The 21,636-nt window shown below is 37.1% G+C and overlaps 1 protein-coding gene across 1 annotated transcript in view; it reads left to right on the forward strand.

Moving 5' to 3' along the window:
- Positions 1-1,049: 1,049 nt before the first annotated feature.
- LOC106142168 (sex peptide receptor) overlaps positions 1,050-21,636 on the forward strand; it is an 80,878-nt gene continuing 60,291 nt past the window's right edge. The window contains exon 1 of the mRNA XM_060952075.1: positions 1,050-1,078. The gene's annotated coding sequence lies outside the window, so the exon portion shown is untranslated. The remainder of the gene's footprint in view (positions 1,079-21,636) is intronic.

The following is a 21,636-nucleotide window of genomic DNA, read 5'->3' on the forward strand; positions in this document are numbered from 1 at the left end:
GTCGCGGGCACAGCTAGTATTATATATGCGAAAGTAAAGTGTGTTTGTTTGTTTTCCCTTCACGCGTTATTTGCTGGACCAGTCTTATTGAAATATTGCGTATAGGTATACATATAATTAAGAGTGTGAAAGACATACTTATGTAAGAATACCTACTTCTTATCCCGGTAAAAACCATAGCTTTCGTGGCATTTGCGAAAAACAAGTATTCATTTGTATTGTAAATTTAGCCTGGGGTGCACTTTTAGGCAGTGATCCTGCATAGGTGGAGTCACGATTTTGTTGTATAAATACTTCTTTATTGCTTCTATTCTTTCGTCAGTAGAGCGTAACATTCTTGGGACATAAAGTTGACAAATATGGTATACCCCCTACTGACGAAAGAATAGAAGCAATTAAGAAGTATTTAAACAACAGATTTTACAAGAAGCGACTCCCGTCTGACCTCCGCAACCTTTGCAGGGGAACCTCACCCAGTTTAAAATAATGGCAACACATAAATTTCCCTGAACGTGTAAGTTTCCTCACGATATTTTCCTCTACCGTAAGTACTCGTATATGTAGATTTATTAACAGAGTAGAAGGGTTACTCAATAATACATACTTACATACATACGCCACGTCTATATCCCTTGCGGGGTAGACAGAGCCATCAGTCTTGAAAAGACTGATACGCCACGTTCATCTGTTTGCTTAATGATAGAATTGAGATTAAAATAGTGACAGGTTGCTATCCCGTCATTTGTGAAAGAATCCCAAGTTTATAATAGTCGCCTATCTCTTAGTCGCCTTTAACGTCATCCATGGGATCGAGATGGAGTGGTTCTATTATTTTTTTACTGGTGCCGGAATCCACACGGCCCTCTACTCGGAGTTATTATTACTTATTAATAATAACTTAATTTGCTGCGAAAAAGTTCGAAATAAATACATTAAAAAAAATTAAATACTGTCGAGTTGAGAACCTCCTCCTTTTTTAAAGTCGGTTAAAAAAGGTCTTTCCCTGTATAAAACTTGACCGTCAAGATATTTATTAATTTCATTTATTGTTTCAGATAATTGTTTAGCTGTCAAAAAGGTAAGTTAAAATTAAAATTTGTTTTTAAAAGTAGTATATTTTTATGATATTTTTCTTACTGTATGTTTAACTTTTTAGTGCAAAGTTTAATTACCTTACTGCTAAACTTGGCGCTGATGATTAATACATATTCGATTTAATTGTAACCTTCTTGTTTTTACATGCATGTATACATTGGGCTACGTCCACCCTAAATTATTTTTGAAGCTTTTGAATAAGTCCGGGATTCATATTCTGTGAGAATTGCCATAAATTCTAGTAAAATAAAACTTTACCAAAAAACTAAATTTTATCAAAATTTATTTATTTATAAATATAAGTTCATTCGCTTTTAATAAAAACTTGAAAACTGACTTATCTTTATAACTAGATACTAAGTGTGAAATTAAAAATAAATTAGAACTATATCTAAAGAATTACAAACATACATAAAACCACGCCTTTGTCTCGTAGGGATAGACAGAGGTACGTGTTTCCACTTGTCCCAATCCCTGCTTTCGCTTCATCCACATCTATTACTCTCTTAATAATTCACAATGCAAAAGGTACAATACTAAGTAATTTCATAATGCCGCCTCTACTCTCTCCTTACTCTATACTGTCCCTTAGTTTTGGGTATATTGACTGTCCCTAGGTATTAATCAGGCAGGGACATGACTCGGTTACAAAGATGGCCGTGATCTTATAAGACATTTTCGGCGAAGGAATGTCTTGCAAATAGCCTAATTTTTTGCCTACATTTTTGCTACTTCGTGGAATTAACTTAGGTATTTCGGTATTTGCGTAATTATGAACGTTTTTGTTGGATAAATAAACTTAAGCATAGATTACACCTATAATCACGTCTTTATCCCTTACGGGGTAGACATAGTCACAACTCTCTCGAAAAGAAGGCCACGTTCAGCTCTATGGCTTTATGATAGAAACGTGATTCAAATAGTGTCAGGTTATTATAGCCCATGAAAAATTCCAAGCGTATAAGGGAGCGTTCAAGTATTACGAAACACAATTTTTGAAGATTTTTAATGAATAGTGTGACTCGTTAATAAAAAATATTAAGTTTATATATTTATATGAAATAAATAAATAAAGTTTACGTCACGTGTTGTAAGAAAGACCCCCCTCTCGCCCCTGTAACGCATCGTAACGTTTTACGAGACCCCCCCTCCCCTTTGCTTGCGTGACGTAATACCTGAACGCCCCCTAAGCCTATCCTTTAGTCGTCTTTCACGTGATCCACCCATGAGAACGATATGGAGTGGCTTTACTCTAAAATGCCGGAAACCACACGGAACTAATCCACAAAAGCCTACATTACACAAATGAGACATTCGTGACCGTGTTAATCGTCTTTTTGATCCCAACTACGAGTACACTCGTTTGATATTAATGTCAATAATACACGTTTATACTCGTACAAATATTTCTGACATTTTCCCTCTTTGATGAGCAAAATATATGTTACCTATCTACATACCTATTTATTTGCCTTTACATGCTATTTACGAATCCTGCGGTATGTGTGGTGCCCGTTTCTGAAATCTTTCTATTAATAATATTACGCCGTGTGGTTCCCGGCACCATTACAAAAAAAAGAATAGGACCGCTCCATCTCTTTCCCATGGATGTCGTTAAAGGCGACTAAGGGATATGTTTATAAACTTGCGATTCTTTTTTTTTAGACGTTGGGCTAGCAACCTGTCACTATTTGAATCTCAATTCTATCATCAAGCCGAAGTTGGCTCTGTCTACCCCATAAGGGATATAGACGTGATTATATGTATGTATGTAATAATATTATTCAGTAGACTGCTGTTTGCATATTACTTATTACTTTATCCTAGTAATTTTATAAATGCAAAAGTTTGTGAGTATGTCAAGATGTCAGTATGAATGTTTGTTACTCTTTACGCAAAAATTACTGAACCGATTACGATTAAATTTGGTATGTAGGTAGCTGAAGACCCAGAATAACATATAGGCTACTTTTTATTCCGGAGTTCCTGCGGGATTGAAAGGGTTTCCATGCGGACGAAGTCGCGGGCGGCCTCTAGTCTCACATAGTTTCACAACTTTGCTATATAAAACAATACCGTATACATTATAATAACAATATTTATATAACACTAGCTGTGCCCGCGACTTAGTCCGCGTGGAATAGTTCCATTGGGCATCATAGAAGCTCTCAAGGATGAATAATGTTCCCCGTTTTTTTCACATTCTCCATTATTTCTTCGCTCCTAATAGTTGCAGTGTGATGTTATATAGCCTAAAGCCTTCCTCGATAAATGGTATATTCGATACAAAAAGAATTTTTTAATTCGACCCAGTAGTTCCTGAGATAAGCGCGTTCAAACAAACAAACAAACTCTTCAGCTTTAAAATATTAGTAGAGATTTGAAACTAACAATAATAACCTGTCATATAACTTACTACTTAACATGTTTGAATGACAATAAAATAGGATCATCCCGGTAAAAGCCATAGTTCCCGTAGGATTTGCGGTAAAACCTGTTGTATTCTTTAGTCGCTAGATGGCTTTTTGGAGTTCAAATTTCGACGCATTTTTTGTTTAATGACGTTAAATTTAAAAACGTCGCTTTTTGTAGATAGCGCGCCAAATTCAGGCGGGCGAAGAAGCGAGTAAAACTATGTATGTCTAAGACATAATCACAAAATCGATGTCATTTTGATAACTAACGCCTCGTAAACAAATTTGACAAATGGAAATAAAGTGATAAATTATATCTTTGAAGTCCATTGAATTGAATTAATGGTTCTGTCGAAGTGAATGATGTAGCGTAAATTTTGTAAAGTAACAACAAAAAAAAACCTTTATTATAATTGTTTTTCTTTAGTCTGTAAACATACAGTCGTGTGGTTCCTGATACTTCAGAATAGGACCACTCCATTTCTGTCCCGATGGATATTATAAAAGGCTACTAAGGGAAAGGCTAATCAACTTAGGATTCTTCTTGTAGGCTTTATTTTACAAAGATTGCAGTGTGGTTCCCGGCACCGATAAAAAAAGAATAGGACCACTCCATCTCGTTCCCATGGATGTCGTAAAAGGCGACTAAGGGATAGGCTTATAAACTTGGGATTCTTATTTTAGGCGATGGGCTAGCAACCTGTCACTATTCGAATCTCAATTCACCATTGAGCCATACAGCTAAACGTGGCCTTTTAATCTTTTCTATACTGTTGGCTCTGTCTGCCTTGCAAAGGAATATAGACGTCATTATATGTGTGTATAGTCGACGCGGACTAATAATGGACACGCGGACAAAGTCGCGGACAGAAGCTAGTACCTTATACTTGGACTACCAAATCACATAAAACAGTTGCCAGCCAATTAAACCATGTATCTATTTTTTATTCGGAATGGAACGACGCCATCTTGTAACTGTCGAGCCTTGGGGCGTAACACGACCCGTTTTCAACCAAACCTATACTAATATTATAAAGATGAAGAGTTTGTTTGTTTGTTTTAACGCGCTCATCTCAGGAACTACTGAATTCGAATTGAGAAATTTTTTTTGTGTTGAATAGATCATTTATCGAGGAAGGCTTAAGGCTATATGACATCACGCTGCAACTATTAGGAGCGAAGAAATAATGGAGAATATGAAAAAAATCGGGGGAAATTTATTCATCCTTGAGGGCTTCAATAAATGCCCAAAATAACTATTCCACGCGGTCGAAGTCGCGGGCACAGCTAGTTATAAATATAGTATCGTTGAGTTAGTATCGAGACGAAACTGCGTTACTGCCAAAATATTTTTAACTCCGAAAATTTTGATTGATTGATAGCACAACACTAAAGAAATATTTGGAAATACATCCACAATATCGAAAGCTATAAAGAAAATGAAACCGTTTTGTAATTCGAGCGGAGATAGGTGTTAATAAAAATATACGAGCCAATGTACAGTCGAGTAGAAAATGCCTCAAAAAAGAGCAAAGATTGACCTCTTAAAATAGACAATCAACATTTGTAATGAACTTTTCTAATTGGTCTGGGTCTTGGATGTTTATCTATATAAGTATTTATTATAAAATATAGTGTCGTTGAGTTAGTATCTCGTTACACAAGTCTCGAACTTACTTCGAGGCTAACGCAATCTGTATATTTAGTCCCGTATATATTTATATTTATTTAACTAACGCACATTAATGTATTTGTAATGAATATCCATAACAACGGTGCCGTGTGGTTCCCGGTACCAATATGAAAAAAAAGATTAGGACCATTCCATCTCTTTCCCAGACAGAATTGAGATTCAAATAGTGACACGTTGTTATCCCATCGTTTACAAGAAGAATCTCAAGTTTATCAGCCTTGCTCAGTTATCCCTTAGTCGTCTTTTACGACATCCATGGTAAAGAGATGTAGTGGTCCTATTGACGATAAATACGCTCAATAAAATATTTTCTTCCCACCTGTACCTACATCGTTATGAACACAGCATGACATAATACGACAAATTGAAATAGCCATTTATTGGTCTAAGCGGTGTACTGGTATACTTAACTCAGTCTATACAAGACTAGAGTATGCCCGCGGCGTCGTCCGCGTGGAACGAAGAATATATAATTTCACTAGAAAGAGTATTGCTACCAATCGATATCCTCCTTTTTTTCAAGTCAATTAAATTTCCAAAACTTTCCCTTATGTGTTACAATCACTTTCCCGGAAACCGCACCAAAATCGGTTCAGCGAAACGCATGATAATCGTAGGCAAACATAAATACCTACAGGTCTAGCTGAGAACCACATATTATATTAACATATGAGAACCTTAACCTCAAAGGACTAGCTTCTAAGGCGGTAAAAGTATTAAAAAAAACTCTATCATGCACCAAAAAAATAATAGCCTTGTCACTTTACAACTCGTGAAAAACCAATGGCCCATAATGTTGAATTGAAAATGAATTACCCAACTTTTTGGATAAAATTAGTTATGCGGGCCTTTGATGTACCTTTCATGGGTCGAATAGGGATGCAAGGTGGTTCTAATATCGAAAAATATATCGATAATTTAATCGAATTAATGAATCTGAAAATGATGATTTTTGCACTTGCAATGCACTTATTTCAAATGATATTTTGAAATATTTGATATTGAATTGATGATATTTGAAATAAGTGCATTAATCTGGAAATAACCCAAAAAAAAACTAATCCGAATGTTCAATTCCCAATCTGAAAACCTGCCTATGAAAAGGCTAAAAAAGAAAGGCATTATGGGCATTAGCTACCAATATTCCCTTTAAAAAAACTTCTTATATTTTGCCAGTATTTTTATGTTTAACTTAAAATGTTTTCTCCAAATCATATCAATATTATCACACAGTGACATTTACTGAGCGGAGACCTTTTTGGTACATTTTTGGATGTAAATTGTCATATTTTTAATTTGTATTTTGTACCAAATAAACAATTTTTCTTTCTTTATTATCATATCGAAAATATTGAAATGTAGATGTAGCTATCAATTTCAATTCATTTGCTGCATATAATTTGTACATTTCAGTTCTAACTACAATAAGTCACTGTTTTAATAATGGCAGCACATGAATCCCCTAGTATCAATACTACACCTTTGATATTTCGATAAATCGTTGCAACCCTAGTCTTAGGGTAGGGTCCGACATTTTTGTGCAAATGTACACCGCCATTTTGAATATTGATGGTCAAAGTGTTCTCGATGTATTTTCCTACTAAAAGGAATATTTTGTCATAGTTCCGGTTTCTTTCGGTTTGAAACGGTTCTGTATTGAGCCTTTTGATATATGTATGTCTGTTTGTATGTTCGACGGCCTTATTATGGATAATATTCAAATCGTGACAGGTTGCTAGCTCAGGGAAGAGTCCTTAATTAAAAAAAGTCATTGGTTGATTGATTTTTAAAATATGCGCAGAGAAAGAGGTAGCTGGCATAAATTATTGTAAACTAACTGTTAACCGTTGCTCCGCCCGTGTTAAACTTTAATCTCCATTGTTAGCATAGAAATTTCCAGAAAACATAATCCTGAAGGTCTATTCTGTCTCTGAGCCAAATTTCATTAAAATCGGCCAATGGTTTTTGAATCTTTCGTAACAAACAAAAATACAAAAACACACATTATTTTTTCCCGATAATATTAGATAGGTTATTTATTATACTAATTCCATGAATAAGATTTATTAACGTTCTTTGCCATGATCTAATTTTACACCTGTCTTATGATGTGGTAAGATAAATATTTCCGCGATTTCCCCTATTTTTCCCATAGTTACAGCCTTGCGTAATCATTTCACGGAGGATTTTTATAGAAACAATACACATAAAATAAACAAAGATGGAAACTTCCAGGAATGTTTCCATCTTTTAAAATACTATTTATAATGAACGATGTCGAATTAATGATGCAAAGAAAATGAATTACTAAATGTTACGAAAATGTAATGATCATATCGAGGACGTATTGGCAAAAGGTCAGGTAAAGAGTACCCGAAACCGACGAATTTGCATGAAGAGACTTATGTACGTGGATAAAGCAAAATAAGTATGCAGGGATCGTGGCAAGTGGAAAAATGGAATCTTTGCCTATGCTCACTCCTCCGGAAAATAGGCAAGATTTTAAGTATGTGTGTATGTATGTAACGCAAATTAGTATGAAGGTTATGATTGGCGAAGGCATGTGTCCAGTCCTTTAGAATTCCACTACAACTCTGTCCGTGTGGTTCCCAGCACCAATACAAAAAAGAATAGGACCACTCCATCTCTTTCCCATGGATGTCGTAAAAGGCGACTAAAGGATAGGCTTACAAACTTGGGATTCTTTTTAGGCGATGGGCTAGTAACCTGTCACTATTTGAATCTCAATTCTATCATTAAGCCAAATAGCTGAACGTGGCCATTCAGTCTTTTCAAGACTGTTGGCTCTGTCTACCCCGCAAGGGATATAGACGTGAACATATGTATGTATGTTTGTATGTATGTTAACATTTAAATACATATCTACATATTTAGGTTTGTTATCCTTAACGTATAGTATAAACCGTCCTTTACGGTCGGCCATACTGCCACTTAGGATATTGTTCTTCTGAGTATTTCTTTTGTCAAATAAATTATTACCGGTGGTTCTCAAAACTTTGTTATTCTTTATAATTTGTTTTATTTTGTGTATTTTCACTTGATAAAATCTATATAAAATTATATTTTTAAACAAAAAAAGATTTACTAAACATTAATAGTCACGATCCTGGTGTGAATGAGTCAAGTTTTTTTGACTTGACGACCGGCGTTTGACCTCAAAATAAGCCAACCTTTCAAAGGAACCTAACCCATATTGGATCATAAAAATAAATAAATATGATCTAGCTGAGTCTCAAGTCTGTGGATATATTCGTTTTTTCCACATTTTTGCCCAAAATCTTTTTTCCATATAAGATTGGCCGGATAATTCCAGCGCCTCCCGCACAGAACTGTTGGTCCAGGTATTATAAAGCGTGAAGTAATTATTACGTTTTAGTTATTTATTTTATTAATATATTTATGTACATCAAGGAAAAAGTAAAAATAGAACTAAAGAGATTTTTTTTACCTATTTCTAGAGAAATTTCTTCCAGTAGGCCCACGACAGGAAAATGTAAAGTCTTATTAAACTAAATATAAATAAAACTAGAAATAATTTATGTTTGTTATTTTTTAAACAATCAACAAAAAACACGGAGCTCTGCTCGGTCGCCCAGGGACTTCGCGGCTAATAAAAATACGGTGACATTTCAGATTTTGGGACAAAACAAAGACGTTATTTAGAACTCATTAGGGAACAAGGCGCATTAAAACTTTCAAAAGCCCCCCCCCCCCGTATCGCTCTAGAAACTTTTAAATAACTTCAAGTTGCGTTTGATCTCAAAACTTAAGGTCGTGGTACATTAAACCGATTAAGATCGGATGACAAAATCGGCGAGGAGAAACGTAGGAATTTCATATACATACATACATAAAATCACGCCTCTTTCCCAGAGGGGTAGGCAGAGACTACTTCTTTCCACTTGTCACGATCTCTGCACACTTCCTTCGCTTCATCCACATTCATATCTCTCTTCATGCAAGCTCGGCGGTTTCGGGTACTCTTGACCTGACCCTTTACCATAATTTGATCAAGATACGTTCATCTAGGTCTTCTCACTCCGACCTTTACCTCCACACTCTCCTTGTATATCTGCTAAGTCAACCTGCTTTCATTCATCCTCTCCACACAATCATCTTAACATACCCTTTTCAATTTTCATATACATACACTCACTTAAACACGTTTCTCTCCCTTACTTTTACTTTACAAAAAGATCGAAAGGCCACATTAAGCTTCAAGATGGAATTGAGATTCAAATAGTGACAGGTTGCTAGATCGTCGCTTAAAAGAAGAATCCCAAGTGTATTAGCCTATCTCTTCTATTACCTAAAAATCCTCCCGGTTACATCCTCACCCCTCTGGAGAAGAGCCCGGGGTATGCCTTTGACCATGGACCTAGATCTTTGAAACAGTCTTGAAAAGACTGAATGGCCACGTTCAGCTATTTGGCTTAATGATAGAATTGAGATTCAAATAGTGACAAGTTGCTAGCTCATCGCCTAGAAAAGGATCCCAAGTTTATAAGCCTATCCCTTAGTCGCTTTTTACGACATCCATGGTAAAGAGATGGAGTGGTCCTATTCTTTTTTGTATCAGTGCCGGGAACCACACGGCACTTTTAAACACTGACGTGTCTAAATTATTTATTAATTGCGTCACTTCTCTCTGTATATCAAGACATGAATAGTTCATATAAAATTTGACTTAGGTATCAGATTTCTAGTCAACCTATGTCTTATCATTAATTGACTAAACACTAAATGTTAACCCTTCAATTTAGGACCTGTATCGATCACATGTCAATTGGTTACATATCGGACCATTCCAACTTAGCTTCACTGGAAATCCGACTCGGTGGAATTATCTACAATCCCTTATTAGGCTAACCCTCATCACACTTTGACATTTTGTAGTATTATCTCCAGTAACACGTATGATTGGTGTGTATTTGTTCGATTTTTTTATATATATTTATTTTTACAGGCTTATGAACTTGTGATTCTTCTTTTAGGCGATGGGCTAGCAACCTGTCACTATTTGAATCTCAATCCTTTCTTAAAGCCAGAAAGCTGAATGTGGCCTATCAGTCTTTACAAGACTGTAGGCTCTGTCTACCCCGCAAGGGATATAGACGTAATTATATGTATGTATGTTTATTTTTAAGAGGCAAACAAAAAAAGAATAGGACTACTTCATTGTTTTCCTATGGATGTCATTAAAGGCGACTAAGGGATAGGCTTGTAAACTTGGGATCCTTCATAATGGAGATGGGCTTGCAACCTGTCTCTATTTGAATCTCAATTCTATCATTACCTAAGCCATACAGCTGAACGTGGTCTATCTCTCTTTTCAAGGCTGTTGGCTCTGTCTACCCCGCATAGTATAAGGACGTGACTATATGTATGTAAGTTGATAGTTTTGTCAGAATTTAATATTTTTTTAGTAATTATATTGCTGCATGCTGTCAGCGCCTAAAGCCAACTCCAAAATAATCCTACTACTATTATAAAGGCGAAAGTTTGTATGGATGTATGGATGTTTGTTACTCTTTCACGCAAAAACTACTGAACCGATTACCATGAAATTTGGTATGTAGGTAGCTGAAGACCCAGAATAACACATAGGCTACTTTTTATCCCAGAGTTCCCGCGGGATTGATAGGGTTTCCATGCGAACGAAGTCGCGGGCGGCCTCTAGTCAGAAATAATCCTCACCATAATTATTACGTTATAACTCTGTGTGATTCCGTACTTAATACTTCCACAAATTTTAATTAAACTTATCCCCTTGATAAATACTTAATATATATTTTTCTTACATACTCATTTTTTTCTTCTAAATATATAAAATGAGACACTGACTGAATTATTGACTATCATATCAACTTACAAACTAAACCGCTCTAGAGATTTTAATAATTTCAGCGTTCAGATTTAACTTGGCTAGTAAACTAAAAGAGATTAAAATAACAGAATTTTATTTTTATTTTATAAATCAATATATAGCTGAAAATCAATAAAAAATTGTATAAAATGTATACATTATCGTATTAAAAACATACATGCATACATATGTACATATTATCACGTCTATGACCCTTGGGGGGTAAACAGAGCCAATAGTCCTGAAAGACTGGAAGACCATGTTCAAATTGCCAGCCCATCGCCTACATGATCAATCCCAAATTTATGACCTTTCCCTTAGTCGTCTTTTACAATATCCATGGGGAAATTTCCCGGAAACCACACGGCACACAAAAATAAACATTTTAAATAATAAATGAATTCATTTTAATGAAAGAAACGACAAGTTTACTAATGCACAAATAAAGAACAACTCCATCCATTATGCGATTACAATTCGATTAACTTGAAACTGTTTTGTCATTAAGAATATTTCAGTGCAATGACATTTTGTAAGCAAGAAAAATACCAATCTCCCTAATGCCTCACTGTTTATACTGCGGACCAATATTTTAGGGAAATCAAATAAGAATAGCGGGCAATACCGCATTATTGCGTTTTATTTCCAGCGCTGAAATATTGCCTTTTCAATAACTTTGCGTTTTATTCTTCAACTTCCCGAACAAAAATAAAGAGTATTTTTTATACTTAACTGAGATTTATTGTCATTATTTGAATCTCAAATCCAACATTAAAACAGCTGAACGCGGCCTATTAGTATTTTCTGTTCTGGTTAGCCTGTAATAGATACACACATACACACGTCTATATCCCTTGCGGGGTAGACAGAGCCAACAGTCTTAAAGACTGATAGGCCACGTTCAGCTGTTTGGCTTAATGATAGAATTGAGATTCAAATAGTGACAGGTTGCCAGCCTGTCGCCTAAAATAAGAATCCCAAGTTTATAAGCCTATCCCTTAGTCGTTATTTTACGGCATCCACGGGAAAAAGATGGATCTTTCCCATGGATGTCGTAAAATGCGATCCTATTCTTTTTTCTTATGGTGCCGGGAACCACACGACTCATTCAAACATATTTATACGTAAATTTGGTTATCATCCGAGATAACATGAGAACTAGTGACGTTTGACACCGGATTTGCAAGTATATTGGCACTCGATCACCGCTCGGGTAGGCAGATCCATTTGACGTATATACATCTCATAAATATATTTAAGCGTGGAAAATTGCTCTCGATCATTTGGATTGTTTTTGCTGTGTCTGCTCTGTTCCCGTGGGAATTTCGGGAAATTCGTCTTTGCCGAGATCCATGTTCCAACAGAACGACGTTGAAGAACTGGTTATTTATTTATTGACACTAAATTGTTGTCGAGATCAAAAAGAGATCGAAAAGAGATCGTGGCAAGTAGAAAGAGGTAGTCTCTGCCTACGCCTCTGGGAAAGAGGCGTGATTTTATGTATGTGTGTATGTATGTACACTTTATTGTTCGAAATACAAACTGTACCTGTGGTTCTTGGCACATTAGAATAGGATCACTCCCTCCCTTTCCCGTGGATGTCGTAAAAGACTACTGAGGGATAGGTAAGCACACTCGGGATTCTTTTTTTAGGCGATGGGCTAGCAACCTGTCACTATTTGAATCAAAGTTTTACAATTAAGCCATGCAGCTGAACGTAGCCTTTCAGTCTGAGAATGTTGGCTCTGTCTACCTCGTTAGGGATAAAAACGTTATTATATGTGTGAATGCTTTAAGCATTACTCGTATCTATCGGTTCGGTGTACCGTAGGTTTAAGTAGAAAAATATTGTGTGAATAACAATTTATATAAACATAACATAACTTATATCCACGTCTTCATCCCTTGTGGGGTAGACAGAGCCGCTAGCCTGCTAGCCCTTTGCCTAAAGGAAGCATCTCAAGTACATAAGCCTATGCCTCAGTCGCCTTTTACAACATCCATAGGAATGAGATGAAGCGGTCCTGTTCTTTTTTCTACTGGTGCCGGGAACCACACGGCACACAATTTATATATCTGCAATATGTAATAATAAATAAATATAAAGCTCTTCCTTCACAGAATGATTTAAACCTTTACTGAAAAAGCATCGGCTAACCGAAAAAAAAAAACAGTCTTTTATCTTTTAAATTAACTTTTCTTTTTGAAACGTTTACTCTCGAACTCGAACTCTTTTGAGGCTGAAATAACGTAATTAAATTTGATTCTGTAATTAAACCCTAATCAGGAATTACCTCAAATGTAATATGTTATCCTAATCTTGTACATACAGGACAATTTAATAGTGTCATTATTAACTGTGTTAGCGTTATGTCCCTTCAAATTAGTTTCTTGAATGGGCGGGCAAATACATAGTTCATAGTCGTATTTTCAAAATGGCCGACAGTTCGAAGGAAAAACGGATCTGTTTTTTTTTTAAGATTTATAGGACAATGACAATACTTATATGTAGTGCCGTGTGGTTCCCTGCACCAATACAAAAAAGAATAGGACCACCCCATCTCTTTCCCATGGATGTCGTAAAAGGCGACTAAGGGATAGGCTTACAAACTCGGGATTCTTTTTTGGGCGATGGGCTGGCAACCCGTCACTATTTGAATCTCAATTCTATCGTTGAGCCGAATAGCTGAGCGTGGCCATTCAGTCTTTTTAAGACTATTGGCTCTGTCTACCCCGCAGGGGATGTGGACGTGACCATATGTATGTATGTATGTACAATATTTATTACTTTTCAATTTTTAAGAGATTGTGGGTTAGTTAAAATAACTAGATCCAGTAAGTAGCTGGCTGATCATGACTTGGTAAGGGCCGGAGTAGACCAAAGGAGATGGTCCGGGGTGCGTGCGCGCACTTATATTTGATATCAATTCTATCTTTAAGCCATACTGCTGAACGTGGCCTTTCAGTCTTTGTGAGACTGTCGTATCTGTCTACCCCGTAAGGGATGAAGATGTGATTATAGTCATAGATTTACTAGCTGTCCCGGCAAACGTTGTTTTGCATTTTGTGGGTATGAAAAATAGATACTAGCCGATTCTCAAACCTACTCAATATGCTCACAAAAGTCAAGCCGTTTCGGAGGAGTACGAGAACGAACATTGTGACACGAGAATTTAACATATAAGACTAGCTGAATCGGCAAACGTTGTCCTACCATAGACATATTTCTGGTTAAAAAAAAATTTTAAGGATGGACAACCTCACACTAAGGGGTATGAATGTTGGCCGATTCTCAGACCTACTCAATATGCTCACAAAATTTAATGAGAATCGATCAAGCCGAAAAGAAGTATCGCAAGTTTATAAGCCTATCCCTTAGTCGCCTTTTACGACATCCATGGGAAAGAGATGGAGTGGTACGGCACAAGAGTTTACAGAGTAAATTAGTCCTTACATTCTTTGATCCAATCTATGGAAGCTGTCGACCGAAACATCTTTATATAAAGTTGTTTCATCAAAAAAGTGTGCGATGTCATTATTATGAGATCCCTTTTTCTCCACATTTTACGTCCGACCGTTATCTTTTACGATCGTCTCAAAAAAAGTTTTTATTGGACAAACCTTTTCTTACTAAATAATGTGGCTGAGATTAATGTGGAGGGGCTTGTCTTCAATGGTTATTGCAATTGTTTCAACTTCTATAAAAACGGTCGGATTTAAATCCAGTTGCCTGAATGTGCAGGTTTCCTTACGATGTTTTCCCTCGCCGTGAAAGCATCGGTTAGCATTCAATCTAATGTACCTACATAACTTTGAAATAGTCATTGGTACATAGCTGAGGTTCATATTTGTATATTTGTAACTACTAAACTCAAAACTGCTGAACCGATTGTTGATGAATTTTGGTAAACAGATAGCATAGACCTTAAAAAATAACATAGGCTGCTCCCTTTCTAGAAATTCCCACGGGAGCACAAATTCTAGTGTTGCATGAAGTAAAATGAGTATTACATACATACGTAAGATGTATGTACAATTTACAAAGGTATCCGCTAATTTATGTGAATTTGACAAATACCTAATTCTATTTTCAATAAAAAATATGTTATTAACATTTCCCCAATCCAACAATGATTTTTGGTTCCAAACATTACAAACGTTGGCCAACCAAACTTTGAACCGTTCATTTGAGAATTCCGTTCACGGACCACTGAACATTCAGAGCAATAAAAGTCCACTCCGACGCCAAAGAAGTTATACCAAATTGATATTAAACCTGATTGCTGTGAAACCGAACGTTTGTGATATTAATTGTTAATTATAACCTTTGTGATTCCGCTCAGTTGTGTGAGTTCCGTAATCTATACTTACTAATATTATAAAGATGAAGAGCTTGTTTGTTTGAACGCGGTAATCTCAGGAACTACTGGTTCGAATTGAAAAATTATTTTTGCGTTGAATAGACCATTTATCGAGGAAGACTTAAGGCTATATAACATCACGCTGCAACTATAAGGAGCGAAGATATAATGGAAAATGTGAAAAAAAAAAGTATATAAAAATTATTCATCCTTGAGGGCTTCAATAATGCCCAAAATAAGTATTCCACGCGGACGAAATGAATTGTGTCTTTATTATAACGAGAAACGATTTATGATTATCAATGACTGAAAAATTACTGAATCATATGCACACACATTCACGCCTTTTTCCTGGAGGGGTGGGGAGAGACTACTCCTTTCCTCTTGCCACGATCTCTGCATACTTCTTTCGCTTCATCCACATTCATAACGTCTTCCATGCAAGCTCTACTGAACTATTTAAAATTTAGCACAATGGTGAGATTTGAATTTAAGAGATTTATATTTGTAAATCGACGTCCGATGAAAATGCTGCAGTGTAGTTTGTTCCGCCGCTTCTTTTACTCATGCGCTTAGGAAGCGGTAGTAGTTATAATTTGATTTAAGTGAAGTAACGTCATTAAGATCACTTAAATTTTACTAATCGCTTTATTTTTATTTTACCGCTTCCAAAGTGGATACAAGGTATCAGCCTTGTTTCCAATTTTGAAAATAAATCTATTCTATTCTAAAGAGCTACATAGACATTAATATCCAAAAAATTCTCTTTCGAGCAAGAAATTCCGATGGAATTCTAGTGTCAGACAAATAAACAATTTTAATTAGACCACAAACAAGTTGTGATTGTATGTCTGTATATGAGAGACTTCCCCCGCAAATTGAGGTTTAGTGGTGTCAACGCGTGAACAATATTACATATTCGTAGTGCAAAATTATTACCGAAATAGGAAAGACTAGAGGCCGCCCGCGACTTCGTCCGCGTGGAATCAATCCCGCCGGAACTCCGGGATAAAAAGCGTATATGTTTTTCTGAGTCTTCAGCTACCTACAAACCAAATTTCATCGTAATAGGTTCAGTAGTTTTTGCGTGAAAGAGTAACTGACATATTCACAAACTTTCGCATTTATAATATTAGTAGGATAAAGTAAGTATTCCAAATCAAAAATGCAAAACTTCATGGAAATCTGTATAGTGGGGATTGTACAGATTTCCATGAAGTTTTGCATACTTGCAATGTTTAGTATAAGGAAAAAGACAAACGGTACCTAACATGATGATATAGTCACTCATATATTCCTCCAGGGTAGACAGAGTCTTGAAAAGACTGATGGGCCAGGTTCAGAATAGAGATCGAAATAGTGCTAGCCCTAATCCCAAGTTTAAAAGCCTACCCCTTAGTCGCCTCTTACGACATCCACGGGAGATGAGATGGAGTGGTCCTATTCTTTTTTACGAGTATATTGGTACCGGGAACCACACGGCACTTGGTATGTTGTTCCTTGGGACTTATTTAAAAATTGTTACTGGTCAAAAAATTGCTCCTGTATTTTGTAAAAGAGAATTATTTCCTTTATTTATACAGGAACTCAGGAAATATACGATAGTTTTCATTTCACCCGGGCAGCGCTGCCGGTATAATCTTGAACAAAAATATGACTGTCATATCTAAAAGTGCACAGCCAAAATAAACGGAATGAAAATATCCGAAATTCGTTGAAACTTCGAAGGTAAAGTCAATCGCATTTCAAATTATTTGGCATGGAACTCTGTGACGCGGCAATAAAGGTAAATTTGCCGTGAATTTAGCTAGGTTCTTATGCCGTGTGGTTTTCAAATGAATAGTGACAGATTGCTAGACCATCGCCTAATAGAAGAATCCCAAGTATGCATATAAGCCTATCCCTTAGCCGTCCTTTACGACATCCACGGGAAAGAGATTGAATCGTCCTATTCTTTTTTCTATTGGTGCCGGGAACCACACGGCACTACTACGACTTCTGCGATATTGGCACACAAAATTAAATCCCCCCTTTTTCCGTCTCTATATATGAATTTCATAAGAAACCGAATTCGTGAGCTACGAATTTGATTGATTTGATTCTTCGAGAGAGTTCTGTAGGGGTCGTAAGTAGAAATCTATTGTCTCTGCCTACCTCTGAAATAGGGAACCGTCGTGAATTTTTTTAAATTAAAACAAACAATCGTATTTGTGTGGCGCTGAGACAACGGAATACTTATGACTAGAATATGTACTGTGCCGTGTGGTTCCCGGCTCTTCAGAAATGGATCACTCTCGTAGCATTTGATGTTTATCTATATAAGTATTTATTATAAAACATAGTATCGTTGAGTTAGTATCTCGTAACACAAGTCTCGAACTTACTTCGAAGCTAACTCAATTAGTGTAATTTGTCCCATATACATATATATTTATTTATTAATTATTTATTTGCGGAAAACCTTTATTTTGTAGGTGGCGCTAAATTTGCGCGAGCAGGGCCGCGGGTAAAGCTAGTTATCTAAAGACAAACAGACAACTTCGCTATGGTCTCAAAATATGTAAATCTACACTTACACAAATACAACACTATAACACCCAACCTTTTAGTGGGGCGTCAAAAACAGAATTCAAAATTGGCTAGATTGAAAGTGCACAAAAAATAAACGATTGATCATCGATCGTTCAGAGCCTTGTATCGGAAGTTGGTCACAAAAGACGGTATTGACTCGTCAAAGCTATTTGTATACCTCTATAGAGATGATTGAGCGAACTGTACGTATAACCGCATAGATGTATCATCACTAGATGTGGCTGAAAGGTTCTTTAGGTGTGTCATAAATGCCGTGTGATTTCCGACACTTTAGAACAGAATCACTTCATATTTTTCCCACGGATGTTGTAAAAGGTGAATTAGGGTTAGATTAATTAACTTGGGATTACTCTTGTACGCGATGAGCTAGCAACCTGTCACTATTTTAATCTCAATTACATATTTAAGCCATACAACTGAACGTGGCCTTTCAGTGTTTAAGGCTGGTTCTGTCTACCCCGCAATGGAATAGACGTGACTATATACATGTATGTGTGTCTAAATCAAAGCGATTAAAAACTTTGCCAAATTCTTTGATTTAATTTTCAACCATCGACTCTTAGTCGAGCTCAAAGCGTGTTTTAAGATGTTTGAGTTTCGCATTATATATTTATTTGAATGCTGATGTTTTAAGATGTGTGAGAAAGAGTAAGACCTGCATATTCAAGCTATCTGTATTTGTAACCATGGTTTTTTGCTGTCGCAGAGCGATAATAATAGTTTGATGTACTTAAGTCGAGGAATAATACTCGCATCGTGAGGGGACTGGCGTATTTCAGAAAAAATGTGGAATCATTACTCAAATGAAAAAAGGAGAATAAGATATTCCTTATCAGCCCAGGAGGGCGAAGACAGATGATAATTACTCTACAAGATAGTCAAAAATATCACGTTATATAAAAAAAAATCATGTCACATCTAGTATATACCTATATTTTCACACGTGAAGGGCTCTAAATTGCTCTGAGCAATCTCAGTAATACTCTGTGTATTGAGTTCACTATGTCGCACTGAGTTGTTCAAGATGAATCGAATGGTTTACCATATGGTCGTTTGAGGGTTAAGGTCATTGCCCTTTTCATATATCTCTCTTCTCTTCGAAAACCTCATTACTAAAGATCGGAATAGGAAGATTGAATTAGGGTCAATGCACTGAAACGTATATATTAATGTTATTATACATAAAAACCTTCGTCTTGAATCACTCTACCTGTTACAAAAAACCGCATTAAAATCCGTTGTGTAATTTTAAAGATTTAAGCATACAGACAAACAGACTGAAATAGCGACTTTGTTTTATACTATGTAGTGATATGGACATGCCTCCGTCCGGGATTGCGGATTTGTAAATTATTAGACTTTTTCCGGAATTTTTACAAGTGGGATGAAGAATATATTAGTGATAACTGTTTTCCCCCGACTTCGTTCACGTAAATTGTAGTCCTATGTTACCCGCGGACAATGTAGTTCACTGTAAGTGTAAGTACTGAAATGGAATCCCGGAACAGAGGCTTATCCATGTTATGCTTTCTATGGTAATTCATGATGCAAGTACATAAAATCAATCTACCTATTCCGATCTCTGCTCATTACTGAGAGTCGCGACTCCCCCGCCGAATCACTTTCTCTCTGAAGATTTCCATCTGTTTGTTGTCTCGCTTTATGAAGATTGGTGACCAGGGACGATCTGACCTGGTCAGACCACCTCATAGGACTGTGGCTTCTTGGTCGTTTGCCGACGACCTTGTTTGTTGACGAGTCATGTGATCAAAGAACTATAGTTCTCTGCGGAGACAGGTTAAATAGAGGACATGGAAAAAATGAGAGAAAGAGAGAGAGAAAATATTGATGCAATGTTCGCAGCCAAAACTTTACAAAATATTTTAAGAAAATTACGTACACCAAGTAGAATGACTTACGTAATTCCACTCCATGACTGTAGGTATCTAAATGAGTCTAGACAGATATTTTTGATCCTACATCAGAAAATTATTCCCAAATTTGTCACAAAAAAAAAACATTTTCCCAACGTGATTCTGACGAAAGACAAATTAACTGTTCTTGTCTAGACTTTTACAAGTTTTCGCCAAATTACACCACTTTTTGTGGAGATTTCTCAGAAGATGAATTGAACGAGTTTTGTAGACTTCGGTAAAGCAAATTATGTAAGTTAACAAGATACCTTCCTAACGCCGAAGATGTTGAAGTAATTTTGTATTTCGTTGTCTTTTTGTATTAAGTAAGAGAAAACGAAATGTTTCTAGAGGAAAATGTACGTACTAATACTATGTGCCGTGTGGTTCCCGGCACCAATACAAAAAAGAATAGGACCACTCCATCTCTTTCCCATGGATGTCGTAAAAGGCGACTAAGGGATAGGCTTACAAACTTGGGATTCTTTTTAGTCGATGGGCTAGCAACCTGTCACTATTTAAATCTCTATTCTATCATTAAGCCAAATAGCTGAACGTAGCCATTCAGTCTGTAGCGGGAGCGATGATTCGGCTCGACCGCCACCAAAGGGAAGATCTTCCGCCAGGCTAGGTGTTATGCCTGGGGAACCGCGGCTCCGACGATGTTGTGTCGGAGGTTGTATATATAGCTCCAATCCATGAAATCTTTGAAATCGCGTCTTAGATTCTTCGCTGCTATTGGTTGAGCGCGTCAATTTCTTCGCGATGATTGACATTAGTTGTTTGATTTGATGTTGTGACGAGTGGCGTAGAGATGTCGCCACAGTACTCCCCCCCAAGACCGGAGGTCTGAAGTCTTGATCTTGCTGTGCAATCTGTGCTTCAGTTGTAGCTTGCAAGTGCCAGTTATCTTCCAGTGAGTCGGAAGTTGCTCGAAGTCCTAGTGAGTCAGGAGTGAGCCGTTGCGTTGCGCGTAGTCTGCGGTGAGTCGAGACAGTAGAGAGCGAAGTCGACTTGTTGGCGCCGAGAGAAATCGTGCAGAGCTGCCACGCTGGAGAGAAGAGCGGCCGTCGAAGAGACCCAGGCGTGGGCTGCGGTAGATGCGTCGGTCGCTGAAGTCGATGAGAGTGAGTGCGGGTGGAGACAGGACCAGGAAGCTCGGTGAGTCGGCTGCGATGGACCTGCTGCGATACCCAGTTGCTGGCTTGCTGTGAGACTGCTTGCAGAGTGAGGAGTGATGCTGAGGATTGGGAGTTGATAATGATGGAGAAGGTTGCTTCCAATCACGTCGGGGTCACCAATGTAGCGGGAGCAATGATTCGGCTCGACCGCCACCAAAGGGAAGATCTTCCGCCAGGCTAGGTGTTATGCCTGGGGAACCGCGGCTCCGACGATGTTGTGTCGGAGGTTGTATATATAGCTCCAATCCATGAAATCTTTGAAATCGCGTCTTAGATTCTTCGCTGCTATTGGTTGAGCGCGTCAATTTCTTCGCGATGATTGACATTAGTTGTTTGATTTGATGTTGTGACGAGTGGCGTAGAGATGTCGCCACAAGTCTTTTCAAGACTGTTGGCTCTGTCTAGCCCACAAGGGATATAGACGTGACCATATGTATGTATGTAATACTATCAAGGGAGCGTCGGTGGTCGAATCGGTAAGGTGCCCGGTTGAAATGCGT

Source organism: Amyelois transitella, chromosome 27 (genome assembly GCF_032362555.1).
Source record: "Amyelois transitella isolate CPQ chromosome 27, ilAmyTran1.1, whole genome shotgun sequence".
NCBI lineage: Eukaryota > Metazoa > Arthropoda > Insecta > Lepidoptera > Pyralidae > Amyelois > Amyelois transitella.